Source organism: Antedon mediterranea, chromosome 3 (assembly GCF_964355755.1).
Source record: "Antedon mediterranea chromosome 3, ecAntMedi1.1, whole genome shotgun sequence".
Lineage (NCBI taxonomy): Eukaryota > Metazoa > Echinodermata > Crinoidea > Comatulida > Antedonidae > Antedon > Antedon mediterranea.
The window spans coordinates 23,561,706-23,581,628 of NC_092672.1; the positions used below are offsets into that span (position 1 = coordinate 23,561,706).

General features: G+C 35.3%; 1 protein-coding gene across 1 annotated transcript in view; it reads left to right on the forward strand.

The window, feature by feature from the left end:
* Nucleotides 1-19,923, forward strand: part of LOC140044173 (uncharacterized) — a 352,654-nt gene that overhangs the window by 200,071 nt on the left and 132,660 nt on the right. The gene's annotated exons all lie outside the window — the stretch shown is intronic.

Sequence of the window (19,923 nt, forward strand, 5' to 3'; positions counted from 1 at the left end):
AACACATGCTGGAACCCAAACCTCTTACCTGGTCATTAGATTTAGTGATTATAATCTTGCCATCACTAAAACATGAATCAACACACACTGGAACCAAAACCTCTTACCTGGCCATTATATTTAGTGACTATAATCTTGTCATCACTAAAACATGAATTAACACACGCTGGAACCCAAACCTCTTACCTGGCCATTAGATTTAGTGACTATAAACTTGCCATCACTAAAACATGAATTAACACACGCTGGAACCCAAACCTCTTACCTGGCCATTAGATTTAGTGACAATAATCTTGCCATCACTAAAACATGAACTAACACACGCTGGAACCCAAACCTCTTACCTGGCCATTATATTTAGTGACTATAATCTTGCCATCACTAAAACATGAATTAACACACGCTGGAACCCAAACCTCTTTTTCATCATGTATCCACACCATTAACCCCTGAAAGTACAGTAAACAGTTCATTATTCAATTCAATCAACTTTTATTATCCACAATCTGATTCTTTTGGTTGTGGCAGACTCACAAATGTAAACAAACATTTAAAACAAACATTTAAAATACACATGTATACAAATTATTGCTAAAGAGTAATTTTTGTAAAGTCTAACTAACAGCTTTCATAATAAATTATTCATTTGGAGCTTTGAGGACTAAAATATGTATTGAAAAGAGGATGTGTTTCATTTTGAAGGATCTAATAGTAATTATTCTGTATATAATTCTTTACGTTAAAACCATTCATGAATACGTACATGTGTGACGTTTCAACTTGTTTTTAACAAGTCAGGCAATGACTATTTGTAATTTGTAATAGTCTGTGATTTTCCGAAGTTCTTTGCCTTTTTAGGGGGCGCTAATCTACAACTAGCAAAGCTACAGTACTCCTAGGAACTACTAACATCTAGTCAGTTGCCAGATGAAGACTTATTAAAAACAAGTTGAAACGTTGCACATGTACGTATTATTTTTAAACAATCTACTGACTTAAAGAAGGGCTAGACAGATGGAATTAGTAAATTAACCAGCCATGTGTGGGCAACCATTTCATTCCATGTTTTAATACCCTAATGAATAACTGTGCCAAGTGTCAGAATTTTCACTTCAGGTCTACTAAAGTAGGCCTACTATGCATGACAGAGAGAATATCAACAGCATTTTCCTTTACCTTTTTGAAACGACATGCTGGTTTCTTTTTAACTTGTGGCGGAATGCATCTAGGCCTAGATTTAGTAATAATCTGAAAAAAATAGCGAAATGCTAAATTTTTACAAACAAATTTTTATGAACATATAACCACTTGTGACCTAGCCTAGCTAGGAATTTAAATGGTTATTTGGCCCTATACTACTATTATAGCCTAGACAGGCCTGCCTACAGTACTAATAGGAACAGGCTTTTGCAGAAAAGTGTAGTCGGTCTGATTTGATTTGAATTGATTAGAAAATCATCATAAAAAATACATACAAAAGAAAGTGATAACATAAATTACTGACATTACAAATAATACAATTATAAAAGATTTTGCAGGATAGCCCAAAAAGCTTAGGCCTAAATAAACATTCATCCCTTATAGTACCAAACAAATATTGACCAGAACCAGCAATCAACAACGCTCCATACCGAACACCCGATTTTATCGGAACAAAAATAAAACGTCGATTTGACCATATATCAAATATAAAACTACCGCATTGGGCCCTGCGCTAATACGATCGGGCCCAGCAAATGAGACGATAGAGACCAAACTGGTTCCTAACACATGAGACGATTGGGCCAACGCATGAGACGATCGGGACCACATTTTCTGGGCCCAAGACGATCGGGCAGCAAATAAAAAAATTTTACTGTGATAACCGGCCTAGACTTAGGTTAGGCCTAATATAGTAATAATACGATTTCGATCCAAGTCGGCCCTAAACCGTCTCGGCCAAAGTCAAGTCGGCCCCAAGTAAACCCCAAGTCAAGTCGGCCCCACGTCAACTCGGCCTCACGTCAACTCAGCCAAAAAATAATCGGTCAACTCGGCCCCATTAAAGTATGGAACGCAAAAAGTGCAAATGAAGGGGATTGATAAAATAATATTTCTTCACAATTTTTTAACTATGAATAATTCTGACTTTTAATGAATATTAATATTTAGACAATAATATATTTAGCAACAAAAACAGGAATGATTTCACCAACTTTCCTTTATTTACGTTTAATAAAATTTCAAATTGCACAATTGAAAACAATTCGTAGCTGCGCCTCCCTGTGCGTTTGGCAGCTTTTTCGATATCTACAACTGCTATGTGTTTTCGCTGACCGGGGGATTCCCCTTTTTTTTAAACGCAAAGTATGGACAAAAACGATGTACGATCATTTTTTCTATGGCCAAATGTGATGGAACGTAGGCCTCCGTCTTCGATTTACTAAATGCAATAGGCCTACCTGCACATGTTTTTGTAACACGCGGGTACTTCTATTCATATCGGCAATGAGTTCATTTTTTTATATGATATTATTATATTATATTTTTTATTTCTTCATTTTTTAGAGTGGATAGGCCTAGGCCTAGTAATAATCATAATAACATTAAGTACTTTTTGCGTTCCATACTTTATTGTGGCCGAGTTGACCGATTAGTTTTTGGCCTAGTTGACGTGAGGCCGAGTTGACTTGAGGCCGAGTTGACTTGAAGCCGACTTGACGTGGGGCCGACTTGACTTTGGCCGAGACGGTTGGGGCCGACTTGACCTGCACCCAATAATACCCTACCCAGAGCCTACCTACCTAGCCTAGGCCGAGTGTTGACAAAGTGCGAGGCAGCGAGGCACGCGAGGCATGCCAAATATTTGTGCGAGGCATCATTTTATCATTTCCAAAAGTGCGAGGCATGCGGGGCATATAGTTTACAATTTCAAAAAGGTGCGAGGCATATCTTAACGTGCTATTATGCTATATTATAGGCCTAATAATCAATCGATACAAGCGTATCTAAATAGATTCGTGTATACACTCATCATGTTGTTTATTTTATTTTACTCACATGTCTCTCGAACATAGCAGAGTGAAAATAATATTTTGTCACACCCCTGCGCCTAGATCCGGTAGACCCGAGAGATGGAAAATCCCTCTTTACTATTTAGCAGGTAGCGGAATGATTCAGCCCTCAGCTCAGAGGATTGTGGTGCATTCCCCTCCTATAGCACGTGGTTTCAGACAGACTTCTCTCTGAGCGGCATGCCAAAGACATTTTTGACATTCCATTCTCTAGGAACAACACGTGTACCTCTCTCGCAAATAAGGTGAACAGCGATTGCCAGGACAAGTTCAATAACTGGCGGTGAATAAAAGGTAACTGATATGCCGATCCAATAACATGCCGCAAAGAAAAAAATTGCGACAGAATTCTGGAGCGCGTGTGAAAAAAGACTTGTAATACTAGGCCTAAAATTAAACTTTAGCTAATATGCTTAGCCCTAACCTAGATAAGAGGCCTATGTAGAAAATAATTTAATCAATTTTGATAAAATAATAATTGGTGTAATATTTAATAATGATACACTATTCCTGTTTTAGTAAGCTAGGTATATTACGAACGATTTTTATTTATTGTTGTCCATGTACGTACTAATAAACCTGGCGCTAGTTTCCTTCGCTTGTATTTTTACTCCAAATTTGATAATCATAACTAACTTTATCGTGTGAATACCACACCTTAGAAGTATACCTCATGAGTACTTTAATGAAAGAATCACATAAAAAGTAACAAATAAATCCTTAAATTAATGATTTTACAGGCGTGTTTCTCGCACACTGTTCGCGAATTTCACTTGTTCAATGTTCAATATTTTTGTTTCTATGGAGCGCCAAAAGAGCAACGATAATAGAGGACTAAAACTCAGTGGAATGCGTCAATTTCTCATGCATTTATTGGTGAAAAACACGTTTTATTTCAATATATTTGTTAATTTGTCTATAAAAATGTTGTAATATGTTACTGCTGATACTGTTCTGTTTTCAAAGAATAATAATCGATCCTAAATCAACATCACTACCTAGTCTAGACCTAGGACATCCTACTAAGGATATTATGATGAATTTTTCTATTTTATTCTTTAAAAGGTTAACGAAACCGTGTACATTATCAACAGTAACATTTTTCGGCGCTAGTTCCGTTTCGCACCTGTCGTTTATTTCGACTCAAAATTGGTTAAGTAACTTTATCGTGAGTACCACACCTTAGAATTAAGCCTCTTTAATACTTTTACGAAGGAGATCACACAAAAAGTAAAAAATAAATCCTTTAAATTGATGAATTTACAGACGTGTTTCTCGCACATCGGTTCGTGAATTTCGCATACTCGATGTTCAATGTTGTTGTTTCTATGGAGCGCCAAAAGAGCAATCATAATAGAGGGCTAAAAACTCAGTAAATTGTGTATATTTAATGCATTTATTGGTGAAAATTACGTTCAATTTTGTCAATGCAACAAAAATATTACTGTTGATACTGTACATGGTTTTTTCAGGAGCTTTTAGTTAGGAATGAAAATCGACAAATTCATCATCATATTACATGTACTGTAGGGGTATACTTTAATCTAAATAATATGCCTCTTAGTCTTAGTCTTACTCTTAGGTTGGTTGCTATTTGAAAACAGCAAATTATTAGCAGTAAAATGTTACAGCATTTTTATTGACAAAATATATTACAATTAAACGTGTATTTCAATAATAAATGCATTAAAAGAAGACGCATTCCACTGAGGTTTTAACCATCTATTGTTGTTGCTCTTTTGGCGCTCCATAGAAAGGAAAATATTGAACTTCGAGTATGCTAAATTCGCGGCGAACGGTATGCGAGAAACATGTCTGTAAAATCATCAATTTAAGGATTTATTTGTTACTTTTTATGTGATTCTTCTTCATAAAAGTACTTATGAGGCCCAATTTTAAGGTGTGGTATTCACAATAAGTTGCTTAACAATTTGGAGTCAAGAGGAAGTCGAAATAAAAACAGGTGCGAAACGGAACTAGCGCCCATTTTTCCTTACTGACAGTGACAAAATCTATTGAAATTGTACTTGATTTTCACCAAATAATGCGTTAAATATAAATGGATTCCACAGAGTTTTTAGCCCTCTAATTAATTTTGCTCTTTTTGCGTTCCATAGAAACCAAAATATTGAACATTGAGTGTGCGAAATGCGAGAAAAACAACGTCTGTAAAATCACCAATTTAATGGATTTATTGTTACTTTTATGTGATTTTTCTTCATTAAAATAGGCCTACTAATTCTAAGCTGTGGTATTCAGGATAAAGTTGGTTAAAATACAAGGCAGGTGCAAAAGGAAACTAGCCTAGCGGGCCTAGGGCCTAGGCTACTTCAATTTCGGTGATTTCCTGCCTTGCAATTTTGAGAAATGATAAAATGATGCCTCGCATTTTTTGATGATGGTAAAACGATGCCTCGCATAAATTTCTGACTTGCCTCGCATGCCTTCCCTGCCTCGCGTGCCTCGCACTTTGTTACTACCCGCCTAGGCCTAGGCCTAGTAGTAGGCTACTAGCTAGGCTATGATAGCCTAGCCTAGCTAGGTCCAGGAGGAGTATAGGCTAGCCTGGCCCTAGATTTATTGCACCTGACCTGCATTATCCTACATAATTGCCTGTACCTAGCCTAGCTAGGCGCCGCCTAGTAATTGCATTAATTTAGTAACTTACTTTTTTGCCTACTGGAATGTAATTATTGCTGTTTTCCATCAAAATAGTTGTCATTTTGATAGGCGCGCCTCCTCTCTCACTTCCCCAAAACCAACAGTTCCTTTTTTTTTTCAAAAACACCGCCGCGCGCCACCTATAATAAAGTATCTAATAAAAAAATAAAAAAACCGCTGTGTACCGCCCTCTCTGTTATGACTCGGTGACCTTAAAATAAACAACAGCTATTTAAATTACACATGTTTTTTGCTATGATTTTTGCGATCAATCAATCAACAAGATAGAAGCCAAGCTTTAGCTAGGCTACAGAACAGTATTAGCATACAGTTACGTAGGCCTAGAAAATAAAATGAGTCTTGATGATAGAAAGAGCTTCTATGTTTGTAGCTGTTACTACACCCATAACATATTTTTACCTAAGTTTAAACTGCATGTGACGTATATAGATGATAAAATATTTGCTGATACTGTATTTGGAAACCGGTAAAACCTGTTGCTGCCAAATCTTTGTACTAGCTAGGATAGGCCATGGATAGGCCTAGACAGCAGAACCTGGTCTGGTCCTAGTTAATTAAGTAGAACTAGTAGGCCTGTCTAAACTAACCCTACCATAGACCTAGCCTTTATTTTGGAAATTAGATTTTTGCCGCTGTAGCCATACTGAAAACTTTACATATATGAATTTATGATATAGGCCTTTTTAGTTAGTCTATTAGGGATCCAGCTAGTCAAGTCGCCCCATCGCAAAGTCGCCCCATACAAAGTCGCCCAATACAAAGTCGCCCCATCGCAAAGTCGCCCCAAAACAAAGTCGCCCCGGCACAGTCGCCGGATTATCCCTGATTTATAGTTTCGAAAATGTTAATTTAATATGATTTTAAAATGAGTTACCAGAGCCACAATTACGAATCTTTCTTCAACCTACGCGTGGATACCAGCTCATTTTTTAGGATAATAATAGGCCTAAATGTATATGTGTAGTAGGCCTTCGTATAGATTTACAGTAGTTAAAACAATAACTGTGTTGTAAGACAATGAGTGTTATAGGCTAGTACTTATTGATCATTTTGCATTTATTGACAAGTTATGTACGTGTCTTAATTTTATAATGACTTTTCAAAATGAAGAAAAAAAAAAGGATTTCATCGCCGATATGATTGTTTTACATGCAGGTATTTTAGTAAAATTTAAAACGCTACATTTTGACCATGGAAAAACCATCGTACAGTATCGTGTGCGTGTTTTTTAAAAAGGGGAATCCCCGACGGTCAGCAGAAAGACGTAGCAGCTGTGTGAGGAAACAGATACCAGAAGGCGCAGCTCCGATTGGTTTCAGAGAATGTTTCAGATGGCGAGTCGCCTTTTATTCAACAGCACAATGATCATTTTACTGAAGAAATTCTTTTGGTTATAGAACATTCTAATTATCATGCCTAATAAATATCCTCATATCGGGTGTTTATTTAATTTTAAATTAAACAAGACAGTGAAGAGGCACGGAATAATACGTACACGGACGTACGACGAATAGGCCTACACACACGCACGTCATTATTTACGACATATAGTGGTGATATGATGCAACCCAGTGGGCAAAAATTGGTTGAATTAACGTTAATTCAACGTTATCTGCAAACGTTGAAATAACGTTGAAAAAGTGGTTGAAAATGAAAGTTTGCCTCAACGTAAATGTCAACGTTGAATCAACATAGAAATTATCAACGTTGAAACAACGTTAAAATAAGTAACGTTGAAATAACGTTGAAAAATGGTTGAAAATGAAAGTTTGCCTCAACGTAAATATCAACGTTGAATCAACATAGAAATTATCAACGTTGAAACAACGTTAAAATAAGTAACGTTGAATTAACGTTGAAAAAATGGTTGAAAATGAAAGTTTGCCTCAACGTAAATGTCAACGTTGAATCAACATAGAAATTATCAACGTTGAAACAACGTTAAAATAAGTAACGTTGAAATAACGTTGAAAAAATGGTTGAAAATGAAAGTTTGCCTCAACAAAAATGTCAACGTTGATTCAACATAGATTATCAACGTTGAAACAACGTAAAAATGTCTACGTTGAAATTATCAATGTTGATTCAATGTTGAAATTATTAACGTTAAAACAACGTAATAATTAAGTTGAAATGAAAATTTGCATCAACGTAAATTTCAACATAGATTTAACGTTGAAATTATCAACGTTGATTCAATGTTGAAATATTAAAGTTAATTCAACATTATCCGCAAACGTTGAAATAACGCTGAAAAACTGTTGAATTAAAGTTTAAATTAAAAAAAATATCAACGTTGATCCATTGTAGAGTAATCAACCAAATTCAAGGTAGAAAAAATAACGTTTAATCAACGTATACAGATCAACGTTGATTCAGTGTAAACACATTTTTACCGTTGATTCAACATAGAAATTATCAACATTAATTTAACACAGCAATGGTTTAGTTATTAGAAGAACAGCTTATAGTAACACAACCAAAATAAGTCAAGCTGAAATCTGGCATATTTTCAATGGTAATGATTTGATTTGTTGAATTACTATATCCAATTTGAATCAACGGTTTTAAAGTAGTTGGTAGTAAAGTTACTGTTACGTCGCAGAATCCATCAATAGAGACATTTTATAAATACTGTATATCTCACTAATCTTTAATTTCTATAAAAACATAAAATAACATTTAATCAGGTGTTATCAAATCATCAGGCAAAATCCAAGCAACAATCAAATAATGTACATCCTCACTGACAGTTCTCAGGTACCAATGTTAAGTATAAAAAATATACTAATAACCAGTTTGTAATATGTTTGCCAACTAACATGATTGAATAACTATAAATATTGGCTGATTACAGTAAAATACAACACACGTCACAGGTGCCTTGTGCTAATGTTGCAGAAGTCCAAATGATGGCAATAACACATTACTGTAATTGCATTGTTCCGATTAGTCAATAAACAGTTGCCTCGATTCCTGTGTTGACATTGTCCTATGGTTTCCAAAAGTGTGGCAATATTATTTTTCCAAACCTGAAACAAATTCAATCAAGTTACTGTAGTTTTAAACAAAAATAATACAGTAAAAAATTAATTGAAAGATTTATTGTCCCCAAAAAACAGGAACAATGAAGATTAATACAATCATACTTTGAACACCTTGCCATTTTGCAATTTTAACAATTTAGATATTCACTTGCCGTAGAAAATAAACAAAAACAATAAAGATTTCACTTAACAAAAATACAAAATAAACAGTATATTTAACCAAAAACCAATTGTTTGTTTAAATTGTCCCCCTTTTCAGGTACAAATGCATTTTTTTAAATCTAATTTTTTGGTCAAAGTGAACAACTCTACAGTGACGGCATATTCAACAAAACATTAAAAAAAAAATTGTTCAGTTCAATTATATCTTTAACACATTGTTCAAAAATCATACTGTACATAAACAAAAATTCAATTCAGAACATCATTTCACACTTACACGTAAAATATGCAATCAATTAAATTTATGTAAATAATATTGCAACACTGTATTAATACAGTATTTACGCCGTGGTTATAGGATTCCGGCACCGTAACTCAACTGCCCCCAGCGTTAGGGAATCCGACACGCTATTTCGCATGCCCAGAGCGAGGTATTCGGCGACTCTATTTTTGTCTACAACAGACTACAGGCTGGTTTCCTGTCGACGTAAGAACATCACTTTTGTTGCGACTACGTCGATTTGTCGTAAGAAATGCGGATTTTACAGGAAACCGATTACGATCGAAAATTTATAAAATCGACGCAACGTAAGAAAAATGGTAACGACAAACGATTTTACAGGAAACCGATGACCTAACAATTGTTGCGTTACGACGTTTTCTTCCGATTTTACAGGAAACCGGGATTTTTTATCTTACGCTTGAATGAACGCCCTTGCGTCACGTTTCTTACGTCTCTTACGAAAGTTGACTTGAAGTCAACTTTCGCAAGAGACGTAAGCGCAATCGTAACAAGCAACCAATGAGCGACAAGAGTTATGACGTAATGTGTATGTCCTTATAGTGAAATAAAGCCGGACAATAACATTTGTATGTATTTACTACTATAATTTTAGCCTAATCATGTTCTAATCAGGGAGTTTTAGGGTTGAGGGATGGGAAAGCGGATAGGTGCAAAGAGGAACAATTTTTAAATATATTCTTTATGCACTCAGTAACGAAATATTTTGTTCATGTTTTATAGGCCTATAAATAATATACCTCTAAATATATACAGTAACACATTTGCGATTTAATACTTTGTTAAAACTGTCACTGTCATAATCGATTGAAATATAGTCACGATACACCATTACGACGTTTATATTTTTGGTAATTATTAATTAATACAAACGTTGAGAAGGAACTGTCAGTATAGTTTATTTGTATATAATAATGTGTTTATATATCTAACAGTAGAGCCTATCCACAATCTCAGTAATAAGTTTATTTGTATATATTTTTATATTACATCTAACAGTACGAACATTCACAGTAAGAAATGTTCGATTCAAATGAGGACCAAAAATAGGTAATTATAATAGGTATTTACAGTATTGTTCAAGTTTATTCTCAAAGGGCCCATATATTTACCTACCGTATGTGTTAAACCAAGGACTCATAAATTTACCTACTTGTGTTAAACCAAACTCTGGCAGACAGAGAGAGATTGGGATGTTCCATTCATCGCAAATCAATACATTTGTATAATCGTATATTAAATCAAAATAGTATTTTTTAAAGAAAATCGGCCTGTCTTCAACATTATTATGCTGTACTCTAGCTGTTCAACCGGTTTTCAGCTATTAAAAACAATTATCGTAGGAGGAGATAGGAAAATGCGAAGCCTCCTCGCATTTTTGTGGCGGGTATTTTTCCAGATGGACATCCATTATTAGACAGTGTATACCACGATCGGAAAACACCCCTATTTGGGGCAAATCGTTGAACCTAAATTCATTTTAATCGTCAATAACTAATTATCTAACTTAATTTAATTAGTAAACAGGGTTACATCAGGTGGTTAAAATCAGTACCGAAAGTACGAACCAACTTTATATACCATCGAGTAAAAATTCTAGAAGTAAAGCGCGATTTACCGAATTTTGCCCTTACGTAAAGTTATATAGATTATAGGCCTGTAAATAATGGGTATCTTACTGCGGTAGTACTATCTCATGCTCGATTAGATATGCTTATAGGCCAATAGGCCAATGCCTAGTCTAGGGCCTAGGTAGGTCTAATAATAATAGGAATCTCGAAATGATTTGCCTTTTTTTAATTTTGAAAACTATTTAAGGCTAGGCCTAGAGGGCCAGGATAATTAATTCATATTTTGATTCATACAAATAACACATAGGCCTACTAGCCTAGGCTAGTTTGATTATTTGGTCAAATCAATTCCTATTAGTACGGTACCGTACAGTATTAATTAAGTATTTTACTAATACTAGGGCCTAGCTTATCTACTGAAAATAACATGTTGGTGTGCTGCACTGACAGGTAGGCTACAATAACAACATTCAACATTTTGCGCGAAAAATGATAAAACCCGCTCTAAAAAGAAACACCAATCAGAGATGTTGTTTCAAATACGTCATAAATCCGACCGACGTAAGAAAAATTTCAACTTTCGTAACAACACTAAAATCGACGTAAGCATACGACGTGTGTTTCACAGCCAAAATTTCAACTTTCGGGAGCAGCATAACTACAGATGTTTCTCTGCGGCCCGAAACGATCTTGACTAACGTCAACGACGTCAATTTTTTCTCAACTTTCGTAAGAGACGTAGGAAACGTATGAAACGCAAGAATCGTTGCAAAATTCGACTTCTTACTTCGACAGGAAACCAGCCTTAAAGCGTGGTTCCCACTAGCGACGCAACACAAGGACGTAACGCAACGCAAGTGAATTGACCAATCACAAGCGATGGCTTATTCGCTTGTGATTGCTAACTGTCTATAACTTCGCTTGTTATTGGTTAAAACGCTTGCGTTGCATTTACGTCCTTGCGTTACGTTCTAGTGGGAACCAAGCTTTACAGCGATGGATCATTTTAATAGCTGCGCCACGGCGAACTAGCCGGCCTACATGCCTAATAATACTAGTAGGCCTACCAGCTAGATGTGACCATTGGGCCTATTTATTTCGTAATTAAAAAAGTCGTTGCTTCATTCATATATAAACTTTATGAATTATAATTACATGACTAGTTTTAATTTTTATGATTTTTCAAGTACAAAATAAAAGATTTCATATAACGCATTGATACTGTACATAACATCATGCAGCAATCATATACAAGTTGATTTGTTGACAGCAGCCGCCGTGCGGAATAATTACAGCTTGCACTAGTGCCACAGACCGCGCACCACATTACCCGAGAGTCGGAGTGTTAACTAGGGATGTACTGTGTAGCCAAAGATATCTTTGCTGTGGCCTAGTTAGTCGCCGTGCGGGGGAGAGAGCGATGGATGCGATAGGCATGTAGGCCGGCTAGTTCGCCGTGGCGCGCGCAGCTATTAAAATGATCCATCGCTGTAAAGCTTGGTTCCCACTAGAACGTAAAGCTAGGACGTAAACGCAACGCAAGCGAAAAAAAAAAAACCAGAACTGTTCGGGAGAAGTCCGTGTCGCAACGCTACGCTATTCATTTTCGTACATTTCTTGAAATACGCAAGCTGATTCTTATCAATATCATAATAATTATTTTAACGCGTGGCGGAATTATTAATTCATGTATGGCCTAGGCCAAGTTTCATCCATCGCTCTCTCCCCCGCGCGACGACTAACTAGGCCACAATTTATTCAATTCAATATTAAAGTTAAGAACTATAAATACCAACCTTTTGTATATAAAAATATTGATCATCCATTAGATTTTTCTCGTTTGATTCACATAGAAAAGATTATAGGCCTACATGTACTTCATTATTTTGTACTCTAGCTAGGCATAGGCCTAAGGGCCTTAGCTAGGCCTACAATCTGAAATAAAGAAAGCAAGTAAGAAGTTTAACAAATAGCCGTCCTATGCTAGCATAAGTTTGTATACTATTAAAGCCCCATTCCCTACGTTTTTTAGATCTAATTTAAGATCACAAACTATATTTAATGTAAAAATAATACTATATGGTCCTATTGCGATAACTTTTTTCGTCTTTAAACGGTTAAAAATGTGAAAAATAAGTCGATTTTAATAATTATAGCGGCCCGCTATAAATCCCAAAATGCATTGCGCGCGGATTGATATTTTTGTTTTTCACCTGTAATTCGCCCACTTTTCGATCGATCGTGAGGCCAAAACAAATGGAAGACTCCTAACTTTTCAGCGAAAATACCGGGTTTTCCCCAATTTGTATCAACGGAGTCTGGCAAAAATAGAAAGACAATTAATGCAGCAACTATACAACGTCAGGCTAGGTATATAGCTAGCGTACGATGTTCGTACGTTACTGATGTTTACCAGCTAGGCGGTCCGCCTAAAAACCGGAAAAAACCAAAAAACACCGGAAAAAACCAAAAAATACCGGAAAAAAACAAAAAAATACCAAAAGAAACCGGAAAATACAAAAAAAAAATGACTATTTACCGGAAAAAACAACAGATAGGCTAGTAACAAATACATTAAATGTGATTTTTGTGTCAAAGTCGATCGTCAAACGCCACAAGTAAACATCTTTGTATAGAGGGCGCAGTCAGATTATGGTTAAAATAATAATAAAATATAGGCGGCCATTCTTGCTGTAGTTAATCGAGGTCTAAAAAAATTAATATTTACAATACTGTAATATTATTATTAATTTTAATCAATATATTTTTTTTGTAGGCACGTACGCACCAAGTCACCCCTTTTGGCCAATTTATCCCATTACACTATTTTCATAAATTATAAAAAAAAAACACCGCATTATCTGTTTCAGAACTTTTAAATTGTCCATTTATTTGGCACAGATCATTCCAATCCAAAATACTTGTTCATGCTTATTTTTCATGATAACATTAATATTATATACTGTACTGTATAAATAAATATAAATAAATTGATATAATTATATCTATATAAACACAACAGACAAAGAACATTTATTTTAAACCGCCCGGTGATATACTTAAATTTAATTAATTAATTAATTTGACACGATAAGATGAGGACATCTGTGATAATGAAAAAAAAAAGATTCGAACCCGGAACCTTCTGCTTCATATGCAGATGTCCTGAACATTCGAGCACTGGGGCTTTCATGTTCAAACTGGATAGCGACTTTTTAACACTCTGGGCCTGGTACGGCGGAACAGCACTCCCTCAATTTATATATAATTGATTATAGGCTAATTATAATTATTAACGTTTAGACCGTAAGTATACTGTACTTTCTACAATAACCAACAATAAATGATACAAAATAACAGTAACAACAAAGATCGTGCCAACTCTCAGCACTAACATTTCTACAAATTAATCAAATTCAAGAAAATCAAATAATTATGTTTAACACTACAGTAAGGCCTACAACTAATACTATTAGTATACTAATACAGATTGTATCAATATCAATGAAAAAAATTGTAAAAGGTATACAGTAAGAACGCGCCAATATTTTAGATTTTTAAATTAAAATTGTAAAGTTGTGTTGCTTTTTTCATATACAATGAAGTTGAAACATAATAACACTAAAAATAACTACAGTGATTAATAACATTAATTAATTTGTTTATATACTTGTATTGTTATTTAAATATTAAAACGTGTTCAGTATTATAATTAGTTTAGACCGTGTAGGACCACCTATAGAATATCATATCATCACATTATCGTTACATTGTATCTATAGTACATTATTATCGGCAGTACAGTTTAACTGATCTCCTATGGTATTTAAATCAAGAAAAGAATAGTTATTTATAATATATAAAATAGGCCTATGGTTATATAACTAAATAAATCATTGCCTTCCTTTTTACTGTTAAATTGAAGAAATTCCTATCCTAGGGACATGAAGCAGATACGAAATATAAAGTAAGGAATATCATGGAACAAAGAAAAGGGACATTCGGGAAAAAATACAGAAGACAAACAATGCGTAGAACACCCGAAATTTATTGCACCGAGATGGGTTATGAGAGACCTTTCTAGATTTCTTAAAGGGAAGATAAGAGAGATTTTGAGTCTAAAGTGCATCTGACCGATGATGTAATTAAATGAATTAAAATTAAGATTAATAAAAGCGATTATTAATTTGGAATAAAAGCAATAGCGAAAATGACAGAGAATTATGCACAAAATAATATAATATGTAAATGGTAAGGCTGTAATCAAATACTAATTACTCTTTCCGATTTTCGAACGAGTCTTGCTTGATCGCGGTCGTTTTCTTTGGCCTGGTTTTTTTGCTGTTCCAGATGATTTTTTTTTAATTTTCAATTTTCCGTCAGTGGATGATATTGAAGTTTTTGAAATGTTTGCGTTTAGTTGAACTCTCATGAACTTGGAGTATAGGCGATTTCTTTCGTCATCTTGTTTCCCAGCCCATATCGCATGCGCTACCACGATTTTTTTATCTACAATATAATAATTCCCCTGTCCGTGTAGTGCTTGTCGAACATCAGCGTACTGCAGCTGTACAACTTTGTGCAGGATGTCAACAAGTTCCGGTAGTTTTTTTGGTTGCCAATTAATTGCCAATTTCAATATGTGATTAATACTTTCACAATTATTGTTTGTCCATTTTTTTGGAATTACCGTTTCTTTTCGGCGCGGAGAGAACACTTTTTCTTTTATAGTGGGTAGAAGTGTATTTCTAAAATGGTTTAAGAAACCAGGGGCTAATTGGTTTAAGTAGATTTCTATATCTAGGGCTTTCGCCTCAAATTCTCTGTCATTTTCGCTATTGAGTAATTCTCCGCAAATCATATTCACTATCCTATTTCGTTGTTCTTTGCTAACCCCTTCTTTGTCCCTCAGGAATTGTATGATGTTTTCTTTTATATGCCGTGTGCATAATATGTGATGGGACGAAGGAAAACAAAACTTTATTGCCTTTACCAGCGCTTTCTCTTGGTCAGAACCAATAATTATGTCATCGGCCAGATGCACTTCAGACTCAAAATCTCTTGAATTTAACTTCCCTTTTAGATGCACAAAGAAATCTAGAAAGGTCTCATATAACCCATCCCAGTGCAAGAACATTGGTCCAATAAATATCGGGTGTTCATTAGTGGTTGTTCGACGCATTAACCGGTGTTTGAATACAGTTAAGGTTAGAAAACAACCACCCAGGTTGAAAGTCCGGTCTACTCCAACAATAGATTTTTCTACCGGCCCACAACAAAATCTCTTCATGTCACTTATTTGATCTTCTGTATAAAGAACTACACTTGGTGGTTTGTCACCTACAGCGTATACTTTCTTGACAAATTCATTGTCAGTAAGCTTCGTCAAGATCGTTTGTATTTCGTCTGCTGTATTCTGTCCTGCATGATGTCCCTTTTCTTTCCTTTTCATACTATATTTTATATTTCGTATCTGTTTCATGTCTCTAGGATTAGCGTTGCCTTCATTTAACAAGAGATCAGTATAAACGTCTCTTGGGGCTTGCGTGGCAGAAAGTCTATGTTTTGCTGCCATCATTGTACTTTTTGCGGTTCTTATATATTCGGTTCCGGGTGTATTTCTGTTTCCGTGACTTCTCTTTGTTTTAGGAAATTTGCCTAGGTATTCCACCAACGCTAGATTTGTTGACTCGTCGGGAAAAGATTTATCTATCCACGTGACCCTTTTTCGGAAAGAAGGGTCACGTTTAAGAGTCATGTAACATCGGCACACTAACATTATGTTTTCAGGTTGTGGGTTCATTGGTGTCCAGGCACCTTTTACCTTTGTACAGTACACACCATCCCGTTTAACCACAGTTATCATAACGCCATTCATCATAGCAATTATTGTTCGAGGTGTTGTAGTTTGAGATGAATGCCAAGTACCACAGTCATCGTAAAAAATACTGCGTTTACCATCTGCCCTGAGTGCGAAGTTTTCTCCATTGTCTACAACAAATGCAACGTTTTCTTTTATGCCACAAGGAACCTCATTGACAACTTCACTAATTGGGGTGTGTACCAAAATTTGTCTCACGCGACTGATTCCAAGAAATCTACCTGTCAATTTGATACCCTGTCCTTGAAGCGACTCTAAGTCCGAGGATACCGAGGGTGGATGTGATCTGTAGAATGTATTCCTCCGTTTGAAATCTTCAATCGACTCTGGGTCAGAGGATGATACCGTCCTACATGGTTCAGCATCCATTGATGTGGGAATTTTGGACCATTTTTGTTCATCCTTCCAGTAAAATTCTGGCACTGAATCTAGGTCAGATGATGAACATACATCTTCATTTTTATGTTGTTTTGCATTAGACGATGGTACACCTATTATAATAAAAGAAATGGATTAAACAAGTTCAAAGATTTCGTCAATTGTTTGAGATTTGCTACTTTTTATTAATTAATTTAGGCAGGCGTCATCTTTTTTTGCAAAACATTTTATAATCTTAATGGGTGAAAAATTGTAAACAAAATGTCGAGAAATAAGTAGCCGTCTGTTTCTGTATTTTTGTTTTGATCTATTTTTCTTTTGCCGTATTATTGTGGGTTTTTTAAATTTCCGTCTGCAGCGTTGGTTCGGCTGATTATTTAGTTTTTATTAAAAGATGTGTTATTTAACATGTTTGACCTTACCTTTTGTTTGTTTATTTTTCTTGTACTTTGTTTTCCTGCTTTTCTCCTTTTCCGGCTTGTTTCCCGGTCTGTTTGGTGTCTGTGAATGCTGATCTTCAATCGACTCTGGGTCAGAGGACGATACGGCCCTTGGTGGTTCAGCATCCATTGATGTGGGAATTTCGGTCCATTTTGGTTCATCCTTCCAGTAAAATTCTGGCACTGAATCTATGTCAGATGATGAACATACATCTTCATTGTTAAGTTGTTTTGCATTAGACGATGGTACACCTATTGTACAAGAAATATAACTGTTACTAACGGTCGAGTTTATCATTGGAACATAACTTTGTTACCACTTCTTATTTATTGCGTAAGATATGCGTTTAAAATGTATGCAAACATTTAATAATTTAGAGTATAAGTAAACAAGGTAGATAAAAGAGAAAAATATTTTGTAGGAAAAAGTAAGTCACCTTTCGTTTCTGCATTTTTTTGTTCTCTCTCCGTTTTCCGTTTTTCCTGCTTTGAATCCGTGTGCAGCGGTGCTTCGTCTGATTCCGATGAAATTATGATCGGGGACAACGACCCTGAATTACATAGAAAAAATAAGACCATACTTTTAATATAGTTGTAAATGGGCCGCTGTTTCACGATTTTTTTGTGTGGTTTTGACCTTATACGAAATGTTTTTATGTCATCAAACGCTTTCAAAATTCAACGCAACTTAACGCAACTCGCCGTAACGTTACGTCGACAGGAAAACAAGCTTAACGCTTGTTAACAGTATGCGGTTTCTTACCTTTTGGTTGTTGATTTTGCTTGTAATTTGTTTTCTTGTCTTTCTCTTTTTCCAGCTTAGGCCTATTTGCATGAGGCAATGATTCGTAAGCTTCTGTTGGAATCGTTTTGCGGAATTTGGAACCTAAGAGAAACCCAAACAATCTAAATCAATTAATTCTGAATTTTTACTTGTACATTATTTTGAAAATTTGTTCAAGTTTATATTTCAAATATTAATTTTTTTTACCCTTTCTTTGTTTTTGTTTTCTTTTTGTTTTGTTTTCTTTCGTCACATTTTTCGCTTTGAACGTCATGTCATCGGATTCTATTTCTGGCATGGAGGACAACGATTCTAAACAGACGAAAATAGCAAAAAATATATAAAAGCACTGGTAATTATGACAGTAATTATCTGTGTTCAGGGGCAACTGTTTTTGAATTAAACAAGTTAGGCCTAAATGGGTTTTGTGGAGTTAAATTGTTTACAGTATTATTTATGAAATTATGACATCAATACCTCATTGGCTTAATTATTCTTACCATCTAGCTTTTCATGCCCTTTGCGTTGTCTTGACTTGTCAATGCTTTCGTCTGATTCGGATGAGCTTATCGTAATTATGGGAGATGTTTTTAAACCTGATTTGAAATACAAAGAGCAAACCATTAGATGCCAGAAACTTAAAATAAAAAATTAACTTAATGAATAAAGTTGTTAAATTTAATATAATAGACCTAAAGTTATACCTTCAGATTTGTCTTGGCATTTCTTTAAATTTATTTTAAGACCACTTCTGATCTTGCCTTTGTATTTTCTGTTTGCTGTCAAATGCGGAACATCCATTAGCGGCACAAAGTGATTGGGTGTCCAAATGTGTTTCTCTTCTTTCGGATCCAAGATTTGTGTGCTCGTCCACATGATAAAAATTGGCTGACTACCTGCCTTTTGTTTACACGGGTAAAAACTTCTATTCAGAATTCGATACACCTTGTCCATCATGCCATTCAATGGTGGGTATATTGAAACTATTTCGTGACCTATGACAGTGGCTAACGCTTGAATTTGCCATGAAGACGAATATCCACTTTCACGACTACAATCCATACAAGCCGTGTCATAATCAGGGCTCACAATGCCGATTTTTGAGTACTGGTGCATCTCTATATAGAAATCTTTCTTCGAAACCATTTCAATAAATGTTCGGACGCGCAATTCAATAGATAGTGTGTCATCCCCGGTCAGCGCCATGGACACGGCATTGAAAAGGCAGCTTCCGTCACCAGAGACTGATATGGGTTTCAATTCTCTGACATTACCACATCTTCTCATTAGTGCCATTGACACTTCATCAATTTGAAAATTCCCAGTCAACTGAGATGTTAGAACATTAAAATGTGTATCTCTTAGCAAAAAATCTTCCATCTTGGCCACTTCCTTTATATCTACATCATTTCCAATTGCTGATGACATTCTGAATAGTGACTGAAAGTAGTCAAACGTTCCGTCGTATAAGCAACAACATTGTTTACAACTGTAAGCCAAACTAGTATTTGCGAGGTACTTAAGGCTTGCTTTGGTTACATTTTCACATTTTATATGAAACCATCGTTGACATAAATCGCAATAAATTGAATCGCCTGCACAACTGATGTTGCAAACGCCACAC